At 52.3% G+C, this 16,619-nt stretch overlaps 1 pseudogene; it reads left to right on the top strand.

Annotated features, from left to right (window-relative positions):
* The first annotated feature begins 8,393 nt into the window (after positions 1–8,393).
* On the top strand, positions 8,394–8,992 carry LOC133931110 (remorin 4.1-like; annotated as a pseudogene).
* Positions 8,993–16,619: the final 7,627 nt, after the last annotated feature.

Genomic DNA, 16,619 nt, shown 5'->3' with positions numbered 1-16,619 from the left:
GCTCCAAGGGTCTTCGGGTGGTCCTACCACTTAGGCTTGGGTGGTCGAGGCCACCCGACCCTAGGAGCCTCGTATGCCTTTGGGCCCTCGGGCGCTCCGTTGAAAGAATCAAGTCCCCGGGCCCCCGAGCTCGGAAGCACACCCCTCCTGGATCGGTTGGCCGGAAGGCCGACAGCTGTCCGGTGAGTGGTTATATTCAGACAAGTCTGCTTTCAGTAAATTTATGTTCCCGAGTCATTCTCGGGGGCTCTCGCGCTTTAATCTGTTCGGCGAGGTGGTCTCCTTGCACGCAAAAACCCTGCCGCGTGTCTACTTTTTCCCAGAACGACATAGCGGTTTGTAGAAAGGAGTACCGTGCTTGCGATAATGTCTGACCGAAGCCCTTCGTGGTCGTCGTGGTGTTCGGTCTGCTTTTATGGACCCCGAGCACTACCGAGTCCTCGGGTACCCTGGGTAATCCTATCGCTCGAGCTACTAGGGTAGTCCGGAGCTCAGGTCTCGGGGGCAGGCTGTCAGTGCTCGGTCCGGCCCGTTTCAAGCCCGGGCACCACCGGACCGCGAGGACTCTTGGTCACATTCTCGCCCGCACACGTCTCCCTTCTACTAACTGAGTGGTCGCAAAGTGAAAAAGTGTTCATTAGGCACGGCGTGTTCCGAGCAGGATCGATCTATCTCCCGGGCAAGGGAGTCTGTGTCTTCGTTTCTTAACCTAGGCAGTGCGGACTCGCGAGAGCTTGAGGGCTGGCTGCGCCAACGCCAGCGACCGGAACAACTTCATTTCTCGGGGATGGGAAGGTCGGGAACGGCCCGACTGAGTACTCCCCGGGACTTCCAGGCAGAGCACCAGAAGAAACATCAAACACACAGAGAAATTGGAGTTGCGAGCCCAAGGAAAAGCTGCCATTATATTCACAAGACATATACAAGGCGTTTTCTAAGGGTTCACTCCTAATATTCACTCCTACATCTACAACAAAAGAAAAGAGGGCACAGAAGGCCTAGTCGGCGGCAGAGGCGTCGGCTGAATCCTCCGAGTCGTCCCCGGGGGCTGGCGGCGGCGGCACCTCTCGCCTGAAGCCGGCCGCCACCACGGAGGCGGTACTCCTAACCGCTGCCCGGGCGGCCTCCTCCTCAGCCTCGACTACTCCCTCCCGCGCCGGCTCCAATGGGAAGTTCGGGTCCCTGCTTCGGTAGCAGGCCAGGACGTGCTCGGCCACGGCACGTGCCAAGCCACGTCCCTCCCGGGCGGCAAGTTCCTGAACTGCCCAGGGCAGGGTCTCGAGGCGCTCGCAGACCTGCTGCAGCCCCAAAACTTGTCGTGCGGGGCCGTCGCCCTTCTTGTCGTCGACAAGCCGTCCGAGACCACCCTTCTCCACGGCCCGTCGCATCCGCCGGAGGATGTCCTCCAGCATATGCTCAAGGTTGACCCGCGAGACAAAGGCGGTTTCGAGCTTCTCCTTGGCGGCCCGCAGCTGTGCCTCGAGTCCCTGGTCCCTGGCCGGACCAGAAGAACCGCCAGCTGCGGCGGGGACGGCAGCCTGCTTCGCCTTGGCCACCATCTCGGACAAGGCGCGCTCACGGGCGGCCAGTTCCGCCTCGTGCTTCGCATTCTCTTCCGCCCTGGTAGCCGCGGCGGCCACCGCAGCAGCAGCTTCGCCCTCTCGGCGACTCAGTTCGCCTTCTCGGCGACTCAGCTCATTCTCCCGCCGGGCCAGCACTTCCTCCTGCTGGACCACCGAATCCTCCCGGGCACCGAGTTCAGACGCCGATAGCTCGTTGTCTACTTCCCGGATGGAGACTTCCTCTTCCCAGCGCTTGATTTCTTCTCTGATCTTCCGGAGGTCGTCTTCCCAGCGCTGGAGGTCGGCGCGCGTCTTCTCGGCCGCGCCCTCCCGGCGGGTCAGCTCGGCTTGCCGCTCCTCCGCAGCATGCTCCCGGGCTGCGACTGCCACCTCCCTCTCCTGCGCCTGCCCCATCCTGGCAAGGGCCTCGGCAGCTTGCTGCCTCGACGCCTCGGCCAAGCGGGCGGCGTCTTCTCGTTCCCGCGCGGCTTCTGCCCGCGCGGTCTTCAGAGTTTCTCGTTCCCGCGCGGCTTCCGCGCGGATGTCTTCTAGGAGCTTCTGCTCCCGCACGGCTGCCGCACGGGCCTCCTCCTGGGCGCCCGCCAGCTGCGCCTTCTCCAGTGCCAGGCGGGCGCGCTCGGCCTCGAGCTCCCCCTCCTTGGCGTTCACCACTGCGCCCAGCCGCCCAACCGCTACTTGAACGCCTTCAATGGCGGCCAGGAAAAGATCGGCGGGCTGACCGGGCACCGGTGGGGCCCAGGCTTCTCCGCAGAGTGCCTCCAGGGGGGCCGAGCTCTCCGCAGGGCCTTGCACCGCCATCCGCCCCGGGCTCTGCCTGCCCGGGGTAGGCTCCGCCGGAGCCAAGGTCTCGGACGGCGGCCGCGTTCCCGCATCGGCCGCCCTGTCCACCGGCCCCGGCAGAACATCCGCCTCCACCGTTATCCGCCCCGGGCTCTCCGCGCCCGGGGTAGGTTCCGCCGGCACCCTTCTTTCGGCTGCCACCTCCGCCTCTCTCCCAGGGGCCGCCACGTCGATTGGCACCTCCGCCGATCCTATGCCGGCCTCCGCCGTCGCAGCAGGCAGGCTCGGCTCTGGCTCCGGCGCCTGCTCTCTCTCCGTCACAGCAGCGCCTGCAGCTGGCCTACGGGAGACAAGTGAAAGTTGTCAAAACTTAGTTGGGGCCGAAAATGCCCATGGAAAAGCAAGAAAGAAGACTCACCGATACCGCCATTTGGCCGCTGGGAGCCTGATGTCCGGGTCCGGTGCCGCCGGTCCGGACTCCTCCCGCCGCCTCTTCCGCTGGGGGCTCGGCTGAGCCACTACGCAGGCCACGGGCGCCGTCGTGCGAACCTCGGGTGCCGCCGGACGGGTCTCGGTCTCCGCCGTGCAGGTCGCAGGCGTCGATGCAGGCCCCATCCGCACCAGGCGCGGCTCCAGCACCGGAAATGCCGCCGCTGCCGTCGGCGACGGCGGAGAATCCGGCACTAGGATCAAGGCCCGGGGTCGCTTTCCCCGGTCTCCCGGCGCCAACTCTTCAACAACTTCAGTGGCACCCTCCTCTCCGGCACGGCGGCTGCTGCTTGCGGCGGCCCCGTCGCCAGCCCGCGCCGAACTACCAGCGACCTCCTCGCCGCCAAGAAGTTCCTCCAGGCCAGGGAGGTCGGAGGCCTCGGGACTCCGGCTTCGTGGCCGGTCCACGGGCCCCTGGGCATCGAACTCCGGCAGCCCCGCCATGATGGCCACCCGGTTGAGATTGGCGCAGAGCGCCATCTCCGGCCACGGGAGCTCCGCCCGGCTCATGTCCTCCGTCCCGGTGATCACTCGGGTCATCCCTCGCAGCTCCGCCTGCCCCAGATCCCAGCTCGCACCAATCTGGGTCCTGGTGATGTCCTCCGGCCCGGTGTAGAACCAGCTTGGTCGGGCCCGCTCTCGCAAGGGTGCCAACCGACGACGCAGAAAGTCCACAACCACCATGACTGAGGTCAGCCCGGACTCGCGCAGCTCCAAGATGCGCTCCAGCACCGGCTTCAGCCTCGCGTCTTCTGGCGGCGGCGCCTCCCACGTCGATCGCCGAGGTTCCGCCTCCCTCTCTGGCAATTCGAGGCGCTCGTGGGGGTCGATGTCGATGAAGAACCAGTCCCGCCGCCACTCCTCCCACTTGCTGCGCAGCACCTGGGGAATGTAATGATCCCCCAGGCCTTCCCGGAGCCGAAGGTTGCAGCACCCCGCGACGTCCGCCGTGGAGTGCCCCCTCTTCTTCCCCACCGGCCGGAGAACGAAGAAATGGCGAAGCAGCGTCGCCGACGGCATCACCCCCACGAACATTTCGCAGAGATGCGCGAAGACCGCCAACGCCACGACGGAATTAGGGCTTAGGTGCGCCATTTGTATGCCGTACGTCTCCAAAACTTGCAGAAAGAAGGCAGAGAACGGCGGCACTAGCCCCGCCGCCACGAAAGAGGTAAAGAGAACGGTCCGCCCAGGGACGGTCGTCGCCGGCGTCAGAGTCGCCGGCCTCACCACCACGGCACCTTCCTGACCCTCCGGTACCAACAGCTTCCTAATCTTATCCGCCGCCTCCTCGTTCCTCAGACGAGACTCCGGCAAGATGCTGTCCGAAGTCCTATCCCGGCGTCCTCCTCCAACCCTCGTCATCTCAACAGGGTGGAAGGTGTTTTTTGGTGGAGAAGAGGGAGAAGGGAGAATGCTCCGGTCGCCTGGGATTTTCCTGAGGGCCTCGGAGCACCAAGAAGGCAGAAGCGCAAGTGCAAGAGAGCGTAAAAAGGGGAAACGGACCGATCCGTTCCCCCTTTTATATCTCAAAAATTCGAAAACTGCCGCCCCAGACGGTTCGCTCGGCGAAGCGTCGCCTCGATCGACGCAACTGTCAGACGAATCTCCCGCCGATCGCGCGATGTCAGCGGTTGCCAGGCGTATTTTCCTCGATCTGCGCGGCGACCGCGCGTGCCGCCCGTATGGTTATCATACCCTTCGGAAGTTGTGTGGACACGCGTCCACTCATTTTCCGTTGGAACGTACTTGAGGTCTAGGTCCGCAAGGGCCACCTCTCGAAAGCTTGCCACATGGCGTCCGCGCTAGCCTTGGCCTCGGTCGCGACGAAGGGCCCATTCGCAGTCTCCGTCCCATCGGCTACCAACGGGCCCGGGGGCTACTGTCGGTATATTCAGAACCAGGGGTCCCTAAGTCCCGAGGCCAAGCCGGCTATCCACCACATGTCACCACCCTGCGAGGTAAGAAAAAGCTAAGTCCCGGGAGAAGGTGCTCGGGGCCGCCGCCTCTGGTTCCCGAGCACCCTAGTTCCCCGATGATCTGCAGGGTCCAAATACTAAGACCGAAGTGCTCGGGAGAGAGTGCTCGGGGCTGCACGTGGCAGCCCCCGAGGACTCGGTGCCCCGAAGGTCCCACCGAAGTGCTCGGGAGAGAGTGCTCGGGGCTGCACGTGGCAGCCCCCGAGGACTCGGTGCCCCGAAGGTCCCACCGAAGTGCTCGGGAGAGAGTGCTCGGGGCTGCACGTGGCAGCCCCCGAGGACTCGGTGCCCCGAAGGTCCCACCGAAGTGCTCGGGAGAGAGTGCTCGGGGCTGCACGTGGCAGCCCCCGAGGACTCGGTGCCCCGAAGGTCCCACCGAAGTGCTCGGGAGAGAGTGCTCGGGGCTGCACGTGGCAGCCCCCGAGGACTCGGTGCCCCGAAGGTCCCACCGAAGTGCTCGGGAGAGAGTGCTCGGGGCTGCACGTGGCAGCCTCCGAGGACTCGGTGCCCCGAAGGTCCCACCGAAGTGCTCGGGAGAGAGTGCTCGGGGCTGCACGTGGCAGCCCCCGAGGACTCGGTGCCCCGAAGGTTCGCGCAAGATCATTCAACGACCCGAAGGGTCCCGTCGTCAGGGTGTCATCCAGTCAAAGGCCCAATGCCGCATTTAATAGGCACGCGCGGTCTGACATCCTGACATCCTGACATTCTCAGCTGCCCACGCCCCAGTGTCAGACCCTGCCATGCACTAGCAGGGGGCCGTGGGTCCATTAAATGCACGGGTACCGTCCCGTTTCATCCAGGTGCCTCGGGATAACGTTGCCAGAATCGAAGCACTCCGCCTGCCACCCTGCCCTGGCAGAAGAACAAGACAGGGTGGGCGCACTGGGCACCTCTGAGGCTGACCGGTGGGCCCCTTTTAGGGCGCCCCGAGGCTTCCGCAGCGGCTGGTGGTCGAATGCGCGCCGCATTTCTCCACCGCCCCTGTCACTTCGCCAAAATGAAATGATTACGCCTTTCTCCGTGGCACCTTGGCATTCGCGTCCCCTCTTTCCCATTCAGGATATGTTGGGGTCGGCGCGCCTATAAAAGGAAAGGATGGAGAACACTAAAAGCAAGGAAAAAAAAAGGCCCCCAACCACCAGACGACCAACAATCTCCGACGAACCAGGCCAAAGATAGATCGACAGACACTCGAACCAGCTCAAGTTAAGCTAGAACATAAGAGCCTCAAGCTCTTTGTAAACAGCTCTCCCCTTAGAACCAGATACCTCCTTGAAGAATTCCCTTCAAGGATAAATATAGTGTTCATACAGGAGTAGGGTGTTACGCCTCCGTGCGGCCCGAACCTGTCTAAAAACCCGGCGTACCCACTTTTTCTTGCATTAGGGTGATCGTCTCCCGCCAGCCATCGCATTTATTTCCGTTCCCGCTTATTTCCCAAACAAGTTTTTCCAGGATCATCCCCCCGGCCGAATCTCTAAAAAGGGGTCTCTCGGGATCCCTGCGACTGGAGTTCACTCTCCGACATAGGGGTTGAAGTTTCTATCTCATCTGATGTCAAGAACTTTGCCCACATAAAAGAGTAAGCTCAATGCCAACACATAAAGACAAGGAAGAGGAGACAAGAGCAAGAGTCAAGCTCAAGTGAAGATGATGATGATGAAGAAGAAGAGATCAATAAAGAGGATAATCAAAGTATATCAAGTGATGAAGAGATTGATCCTAAGATGATAAAGTGAAAGTGCATCTAGTCTTTAAGTGTAGTTTTGATAATTAATGATAATAACTATGAATTAACAATGTTGCCGAGGTGATGCAAGAAGAAGAAATATGTATAAAGATGAATGAGTTCTAGTGATGTCCGGATAAGTTAATGGTAATATCTATGGACTAACAATTATGTTTAGAATTAATCGATCAAATGCAAGCGAGACTTGGAGCCGAGGTAGACGAGGATCATCAGATTCAGATCGTCAGATGGGTTCTCTGCAGAGGCTGTAGAACCGGGGCATACCGTGGTCCCAAACTGCAATTTTCTGGCCGCCGTCACATGTGATATGATCCAATAGGATCTCGCATGCGCGCCTGAATCGCCAGCCTACGGCAGCACAGTGCAGCGCCAATCGGGGAACTGATAAGCTTAAATTATCTGCTTCTGAAGCCGGCCGGGCCTGAAGCCCTGAAACGTATCGCAAATGAAGACAAGTTGCCGAGATTTTCTCGGCGCTAGAGGAAGAAGTGTTATGTCTGAATGAACGAAACGGAGAACTTCGTTCATCGCTGGCAAATAGTTTTATGTCTCGTTGCCCTGCCCCATGCATGCAGGGCTGCAGCGGCCATGGACTCACATGTACAGTACTACGGTGACGGCAGTACGCCTACGTACGGTGCAGTAGGCTGCCGCGACGTGTACCGTGTACGCAGTACTGCTGCGAGGGAGTCTGTGATGAGCTTCTGCTCTTTTAGGCCCTGTGGTACTGTACTGCATGCACGAGGCGTACTACGTACATCTCTACGCTTCGCTACTGCTGCTTAACCGGTGAGCTTTACGTACGTCAGCCAGGCTCGTACTCCGTATAGCCTACGTAGCTGCTGTTGCTGATGGCGCTTGGGTTGGCACAAAATGTTCGGTGCCCCGCGGTTGTGCTCAGTGGCAGACGTAGATCCGGTGGGAGGGAGCTCTCTCTTATTCCTTTTTCACCTCTACTTTTTCTTTTTAACACTTTTACAGTGTACTATACTACTAGAAGGTGGATAATAGTATAAAGCAAATCTAACTATCCGTATTTTAGGATAATTTTGTAATTGTCAAGTTGTTAATAAGTTTACCAACGACGCCCTTCAAAGATAATTTGGTATTTTCATCCTTCAGGGATTTGGTACCAAGCACTGTCGTTGCCGCCTCCCACAAGCCAACCGCCGTCGCCACCACATTGCGTCATCGGCCACCTACCTACCCCAAGCATGCCGTCGCCGCCACATAGCGTCACCAGCCGTCGGCCTCCCCCAAGCCCATCGCCACCACCACATCGCTTTACCGGCCACCATCATCCCCAAGTCCGTCACCGCCACCACACGATACTACAGAACTAGTCATAAGTGTCGACTCATCAGTGTCGGTTTGTTCAAAACCGACACTGATAAGGTATCCGTGCCGGTTCATAGCAAAATCAGACATCTGCTCATCCACTCAGTCAAAAACCGGCACTGATAAGTAGTATCGGTACCGGTTTTTAATACTAACCAACACTGATACTACTTTCGGACCTGAATTTTGGATTAATTACAGTTTTAGCTCGTGCCCGATGTCCGGCGCGGCTCGCTCTCTCGATCTTATCCGATCATGCGCAACCATCTCTCTCCTCAGCTCCTCCCTCCCACCTCTGCCTCTCTCCTTAGCACTCTCTCCTCCCCCCGCCCCTCCCCCACCGACCCCTGCCACTCCACCCCTCGTGAGATCCACGACGGGTTTTGGCTCTGCTTCGCCTCTCGTTCCGTCTCCCTGCCACGCTGCGAAGCTTCGAGGAGGTTGGCGGGCAAGGGGTCGGGCACTGCGAGTGGCATGGGGAGGGACGAGTTGCTGCGACAGAGCCTCGTGGCGCTGGCGGCAGCCGTGGTGGTGACGGGGTGGCCACGACATCATTTCGGAAGGCGACAACTACGTACGACTTCGACATCCAGGTCATCGCCGGTGTGCTCCTGCCCTACTAGGAGTTCTTCGACCATGACTTCAAGAAGTACGAGGAGGCCAAGGTCAACAACCGCTTCAAGCACAAAGAGGTCATCATGAACGGTTGGGAGGGCGACCAGGTTTATAAGGCCAGCGCCTAGCTCAAGAAGTATGAGGTAATTAATCACTAATCAAAATCCAAACACAAACCAAAGATGCATTCATCCTTTAACGTCTTCGTCCCCGATCCAATGACGCCATTTTCGATCTGCCGGGCACCGATGTATGTGTATGTAGAGGAAGTTGGAGGAAAAGTGGGCCAAGGCGATGGAGAAGGTGCAGAACGAGGTGGCCATGGTGCGGCGCAAGGCTGAAGAGAAGCGCGCGTCGGCGGAGGCCAAGTGGGCACCAAGGTGGCACGCGTGCTGGAGCTCGCCAACTTCATGAGGGCCGTCGGGAGGGCGCCCTCCACCAAGCGCTCCTTCTTCTGAACCCTCCTGCCTTATCGATTTCGATGGATTGTGTTCTTATGTTTGAGATGTGTTTTTGTGTATGGATGAGAGATGAGTATATGAGATGTGTTCTTGTGTTTGAGATGTGTTCTCGTATATAGATTAGAGAAGAGTCTCGATTTGCTTGTGTTCTTGTGTTTGAGATGAGTCGATTTGACGGAGGAGCGAGCGGTGCGGTCAGAGCTAATGCGGTGGCGGAGAGCAGAGGGGATACCTGCAGTCAAGCCGGTTCGATTTCGAGTCGGCTCATTTTTCTCTCCCGATCCACCTATCACTGTCGGTTCGTGGTTCGAACCAGCAGTGATGGTAGTTACTGTGCCAATTTAAAACCGATACTGATAGTACCTGACTATTAGTGTTGAATAAAAAATGCCGGTTGAAAAACCGACAATAAAATTATTTTTTAACTGACACTAATATATTATTATGTAGTTGTGACATCGCATCGCCAGCTACCCGATGTCACCATGGGGCGAGCCTCGCTCACAGGATCTGCCGACGTGGCAGATATAGTAGCCGTCTGCCACCGATGGGTCGCTGACAACCTCAAAGCCGCGCAACGTCTTTTTGTTCGACCCTCCGCTAGTATGTCCACTCCGCCGGTTCTCCCCTACACCAAACAATTCTGACTTTTCTGAAAGTGTATCTGATCAAATAGAATATACAAACGACAATTCACTTGGTACTGCTTTGGGCCTGTAATTAAACTGTTGTAGCCTTGTAGGTGATGTATTGCATAAAAATAGGAAGCTGAAACATTTGGCCTCGTGGAATGTCATTGTTTCAGGCTATGAACTCGAAACATTGAATATGGCATTAGCTGCTAGGTGTTAATCCTCCATCTACTTTTGTTTGGGGCTTTGAATCTCTGCAGCTGTCCTTAAAAACACATAATGTCAAAAGGCTTTCTTATTAGGTTATCTTTCAGCAAATCCTCCTTTCAGAAAATGTAAATGGCTTGAATGTCTTTCCTCTTCCAGAATGTAAAGGTTGTACGACTTGACGATCATTTAGTAATAATGCATCGATGTTTATGGTAATTAATTAGACAGAATCGCGGTCACAGGAAGCGTTAAAAGATCACTGACAGAGGAGCAGGAGCACTAACGACCCGATGCGTGATATTCCTTTTATGATAAAAATACATATAATCATCAAAAACTGCTAAAATCTACGACATATTATTTAACTTTACAATAGAAAAATATTCATTCATGTATGTACACACAGCAGCTCCAAGGCAGAAGAAAGGTCTTTAATGTTTCAACTTCATCGCTTGTTTGTCGAGGGAACATGACCAGCTCGTGTGATCTTGAGGATCTTCTTCTCGTGCACAGCAAGAGAGAGAAAACCCGAACCTCTCGAATAAATTCTTTTCTGATGGTATGCCACATGAGAGAATGGAGAAAAGGAATTTTGCTCCTTAGTAAATCTACCAAAGAAATCTTACCTGCGAAAGCGATGATGCTGGCTGCAAGCTTTTCATGGTGCATTTTCGCAGGATGCATGAGACATTACTACTCCCCAATTTTCTCTACCTCCAGTTTTCATGCCCTAAGCCGTACCACTAGCTCTGATTTTTACTCTATCCCTTAATCAATAGATAAACCAACCCAAAAAAAACCCCACACTTGAGCAACGGAAACAATCCAAATCTTGGAATCAACCCGACAAGTCGGCAACGACGACCCCAATCGCAAGAGCAAACGAGAACGGAAGCTGCGCCACCACCGTCAAGCTGGCTTTTTCAGAACCTACTACGCATGTATGGCTCGGCCACCGCTGCCAGCTGCGCCACCTAGCTCCCTGCCGTTTGCAGCCCCTCCACCTTGATCCACCCTCATGGCGTCGCCTACCCTTTCTCGTCACGGCCATAGCCCAAACCCCAGAAAGGTGGATGACCAAGAAATGAAAACAAATAACTGCTGAGAAAATGAGGCTAAAAAAGAAACCATCTATTAATATGTTTCCCTAATAAATGTACGAAATTACTTACACGTCATCACTTTTTCTACCCATAATATTCTCAAACTGCTAATACTAGCTACGAATACTAATATACTACTGGTTAGAGTTTTCACTAGTATAAAATACACCTCAATCATTAGATCAAAGAAAATGGACGGCTTATATTCATTTAAGGGCACCGTAAAAGGTCCTCTTCCTTTTCTCCTTCCTCCTCCTTCACCTCTAATTTTCAATATAGTTTCAGCCGGTAGGGGGCTATGGGCTGGATTGACCTCACACTTTTGCAACTTACAAGCGTTGCTTCATTTTAGACTCTTGATGGGATCTATAGCTGGATGTGATGTACTCCACGGTGCTCTTATACTGTACATGGAGAAAATGGTACTGCACTTGGCGGGTGCATCTTACAGGAAGCCTGCAGAGGGATTAAATGCTTCAAAATTCAAATGCTCTTGGATCTGGGCTTTACAAATTGGTAGAGAACAGAGAAAGGCATCAAGTGTTGTTGGACTTCAGACTGTGGGCTTTACCGTGCAGTTACAAGATTTAGTATATAATTTTGGACCCACTTTCACTTTCAGGCCTCAAGTTCCGATGTAGCCCAGGTAGCCTAGAACACTGCTCAGCTCGCTATATATTTCAGACTATAAATTGCAGATATTTTTCGCCTCTGATTCTGCGCAACAGTCCACATATATTTCAGCACTGTATGTCTGTATCACAGTACAGTGCAGTACGTGTGGCCAATGCCTCTGTTACCTTCAAAGCAGAAGGCCTAAGCCCCTAGCCTCCCACGCTGTCATGCTGCTCGTCACACACGAGCCATGATTGATCATCGATCCGTCGGCAACAGAGGCGAACTCGGGCGATAATCCCCCTCCAGCTGTGGCGTCGAAGATCTATCGACTGGTCGGGACCTCCCCAAGTACTGTTGCATGCCGCCATCGCGGACAACGTATCGATTGAGACTGCGCGATCGCGTTGCGTTGCGTACTCGACTCCAGATCGGTGTGGCTTTCGCTGCTGATGCGTGGTCCACTCAGGCTCGCTCACTTCTTCAGCAAACCATTGCGTCTGGTTCTGAACCCCACCTGATGCCGCGGCAGCTCAACCTGGGAGCAAACATCAAAGCCTGCATCAGTGAAGTTTCCTCAGAAGCATGTATACACACCCAATAATTGGGGTTTAAGCAAGAGAACAAACATGCACGCGTCAACAAAGGAGGGTGACTTCACTTCATGAAACATGCATGCTCATGCAGTCATAGTATATGCACTGTCTGCAAGTGCAACGCTTGCTGGATCAAGCGTCTTCAGAGAACAATTGGGTTACAGCATGCACGGTGATGTCATCTGATGAGTACTTTGAGCTTCATCTCTGGTTTTCTGAATACACAGGGTCAGTACAGTAGTTCTAGGCGGTAGGCACCTAACACCAAGAACTTTCACACGTAGGGCTGCAAATGGTGCTGATTCCTCTTCGGCAAATTGTATATTGTTGCACGAGCGCATAAAGTCATTCAATCATAACAAGAGCCTAGCTAAAACCTAGTCGATCGCAAGAAACGAACGTAGCCCTTTCATTTGTTTGACAATTTTTTTTCTTCTTTTCGGGTGACCTCAACGCGTGCCAAATTTTCCGTTTCAGAGAAATGAGAGCAGACTAGAGGAGATGTGACATTTAAGATTACAAGATTAGGTAACCTGCACCCGGCTTTTTACCAATAAATGCGTTGTTTTCATCTTGTGCACGAATGGCGCATTGATTATGCGCGAAATTATGATCGAAAAGCTTCTGGTGCGGTAGGCAGTCTTTGGAACCGGCGCCATGTTGTGCCCTGATTCTTTCAGGCAGTTTCAGGTTTATGTTGCAACCTGCCTTTTGTTCTTTTCTCTGAAGACTAACCTGGCATCATTGCTGGCCAATTCTAGCCACTCAAATTAAACAGGAGACTTCAGTGTGTAGGTCTGTAGAATTATCTGAAGTTTTTTCTTGAACAGAACTAGATTGCCAAATACTTTCTACTACATGTCCACCAATGCAGTCATGCACACTATGCAATTTCATCTAGAACCTGTCACGGCTAAGATTGGGATTCAAGTATTTCCTTAAAAAAATGTTTAGGATTTAAGCAGAAGAGTTTCAGGCTTTGAGAAACGCATGGTCGAGCTCTGCTCTCCTGCGTAGGTAACAGTCGTTGTCGGTTCCACTGCTACCGAATAAGCAAGTGCCCTTGCAAGATCAAAGTTTGCCAAACCTACAGTTGGATAGTACTGGTAGAGAGTGATGTATCTGGTGCTCAAGATATAATAATTATGACTGTCCACTTCAGATGACCCTTCAGAATGAGAATTGATTTGTCATGTCATAGTACACTCATTATTAAGAAAAGAGCCAATATACTACTCTTGCAATGACCATCAATTGATCACAGAGATCTTGATCTCTGTACTTGCATCAATCCTGGCCACTGGTGATGCACAGCCTACGAATTAAATAAATATCTTTATGCATCTAAGGATAAAATCCTAAACCAGGAGTTTTGGCAGTATTGCCAAGAACTTGCTGTTGATATGTCTGAATTTTTATTATTTTTATTTTTGTCTTGCTGGTGACAAATATGTATGCATGTTGTATTCTTCCAGTGAAAACCGGATAGCGTTACCAAAGTATCATATTCCAAATACGATCTTCACAACGTTTGACCGGGCTAATTGATGCCTTCTTCGAATGGAAACTGTCATAGAAAAAAATGATCTGTCCGAATTAAGTAAACTAAATCAAGGTTAACTAAGCTGTGGACGGATGAAGCTTAATCATTCACATACAGTTTCACACACACGTACGCACATACGTATGTGTGCCCCCACCTAACAGCACTGACTCTCATTTCCAGGCTCCATTTGTCCAAAAGATTCTGCATATTCTGGAAACAATTATGTGCTCATCGTCCCTCATCATATGAGACCTACCTTCCATTGGAGGACGAGGAACATTTAGGTGAGTTCTTCCTGTGTGAATATACCTGCCGATGGAATCCCAAATCGTATCATACATCAAGTGGCGAACTGTCTTGTCCTGGTGCTCAAAGACTACCTACTGATTAGACCCGTTTACTTGATCGATATTAAGCCAACTCCAACAAAATCTTCAAATCTGCAAATTCAAGGGCTACAGTCCTTTTGCGGTTTACGTAGCACTGTTCATCGCCATCTAGTGCTACAGTGCGCTACAGTGCTACGGGCGCATGGGCTGTAAATTTGCCGTGGGGGTACTGTAGCAGTGATGAAAGTACACAGATGCTGACAACAGATCCGGAGGGAGGAAAACGCTGTAGCATACTGTAGATAGAGGCTGATAGCAGATTTAGAGGGAGAAAAAGAGTAGTAGAAGGTAAGAAATATGGTAGTTTTTGGAGATGAAAAAATAAAGGATACTGTAATAGTAATAGGGGATGTTGTAATAGTGTTTTTGAGAATGAAAATTTGAGATAACTGTTGGAGATAGATTAAGTGGTTAAATGGAAAGGATTACTTCACATTTGTTTATTCTGAACCTATGGTTCAGAATTTTCAAGTAGGGGGGGGGGGGGAATCTAGCTGCCATTAGAGCAATTCAGCAATCAGTAGCAGCAATATACTACTGTTTTTTGCAGTTCATATCTTTGTCATCTAAGAACAGATGTACAACAACAGTGAGGTGCTTTAGCTTTATACCTGTATTTTGGTCAAACAACGCAGATGGTGACTGTACTTGTGACAGAAAGATGCTTGAATGGATGAAGTAGTAACATCAAGACTGCGCCTGCTTTTCGACGTATCTGTCCTCTCGATTCTGTTGGATGACAAACTGACGGCTCTCTCTCCTTTTCACCTCCCTTTATTCCTCCATGGGAATAGAATAGATGCATGCTCCATTTCGATCAGATCAATTCCTCTACTCTCTCCACGATGCATTTGAAATCGATGCTCGGTCTAGACGAAGCCAGAAGCGATGCAATTATGCATCAGCTAAAAGAGGAAGGAATCGTTCTGATTTTTTTTTTTTTTTTGTTGTTGCAAGAACAGAAGTATTCCGTTCATTTCATCAGGCATCTGCTGCAGATATGTCCATCCCCATGATCAATTTGGCCACATGACGGTATCTGGTGTACCAGTGACATGTGGACCCACGAGAACGAGGTGTCTGTCCAATAGCCCGTGCCATGCCTTCCAAACTGCCAAGGGACCCTTATGTCACCGCCGGCCAAACTCACCGTCTCTGCCACCTCCGGCCAATCCAGCCCAGCTGGCGAAACCTCTGCACCCTAGTGCATAAGCTAGTTCACTTGGAAAAATACAACTTCTTATGCCCTTGGTACACACGTCCTGTATTAGTCATCTATCTTTTTCATCTGATACCTACTTTATAAATTTTTTATTTATCTTTTTAGTACGAATTTTAATATAAATGAACGATTCCGATAAACTATAATAGACTCCAAACAACCATATATATATATATATATAAAGGGTAACCATATGTTTCTAACGTTGGAATTTCGTAAGAAACAGTTCAACCAGCGCGCTGGAAACAAGACCTATTTTTTTTTTGCAACTACATAATTTCAGACATCATTAGTAAAAATACAGGGCTACTTTAATCTTTAATCTTACCTGAGATGAAGCTTATGAGCTCTGCATTTCACGACTTCTCCGTTTCGGCTGTAGTTCTTCGACCAGAATCTTGACAGACGCCAGAAACTTAGCCATCAGAAAAAACAAGCGCGAAGATGATGCGATAGGTATGCTATTGTGTCCAGATAATGTGCCCAGCCGCTTGTGTCAGTCTCCAGCCTAGACTGGTCTAGTGTGTCTTAGACCATGATTAGATGCTGATACTAGTTATAGGGTGACCGTTTGCCTATGTATAGCCTCTAGATGAGCATCGGTGTGTGTGCATGTCTTGGTGGTGGGTCCTGGTGTTTCATCACCATCAGATTCCGAAGGGACGGTGAGTGAGATCTGGTTCCTCTTATTTTAATGTCATTATGATTTTATCACTGATATATGAGGCTAAGAGTCGTCAATCTCATATATCAGTGATAAAATTATAGTGACATTGAAGTTAGGAGATCCTGACGCAGGTGAATGAGAGTGATTTCTTGAGACTGGAACCTCTGCCCGTGGAACTGGGAAGGGGGCACGTCGCTCCGTCCATCCCGATCGTCCGATCACAATCGGATGGTGACAGGCGGGGCTGCTAGGCATGCATGTGCAGGCCATGTGGCGGTGGCGGAGTGGTGGGCCGCCGTAACGACGTGGCCGTGTCGCTTCCGGCTAGGGGACGTGTACTGGCCATGGCCGTGACACGAGCCGGCCTAGCCAGTTTGGCCGCCCTACATGTACTACAGTGTACAGCAAAATTGACCAACAAATACTTGTAAAACTGTCCAGGAAAATAGAAATAGTTGATCATTATTTTGTATTGTATTGCTCTAAGATCACGATGGGTCTGGTGCTGTTTCAATCGGGCTAGAATTTTGCCATTCAAAGGGTTCTAGGTTCTGTAGAGGACAATACATGTGGTGCTCTCCATCTGACAAAAAAAGAAGCAAAAAAGGTGGTGCTCAGCCGTTGGAAAATACGTATTTCACCTG

This window comes from Phragmites australis, chromosome 10 (assembly GCF_958298935.1).
Source record: "Phragmites australis chromosome 10, lpPhrAust1.1, whole genome shotgun sequence".
NCBI classification, from domain to species: Eukaryota; Viridiplantae; Streptophyta; class Magnoliopsida; order Poales; family Poaceae; genus Phragmites; species Phragmites australis.
This window is presented reverse-complemented; position numbering and strand designations above follow the sequence as displayed.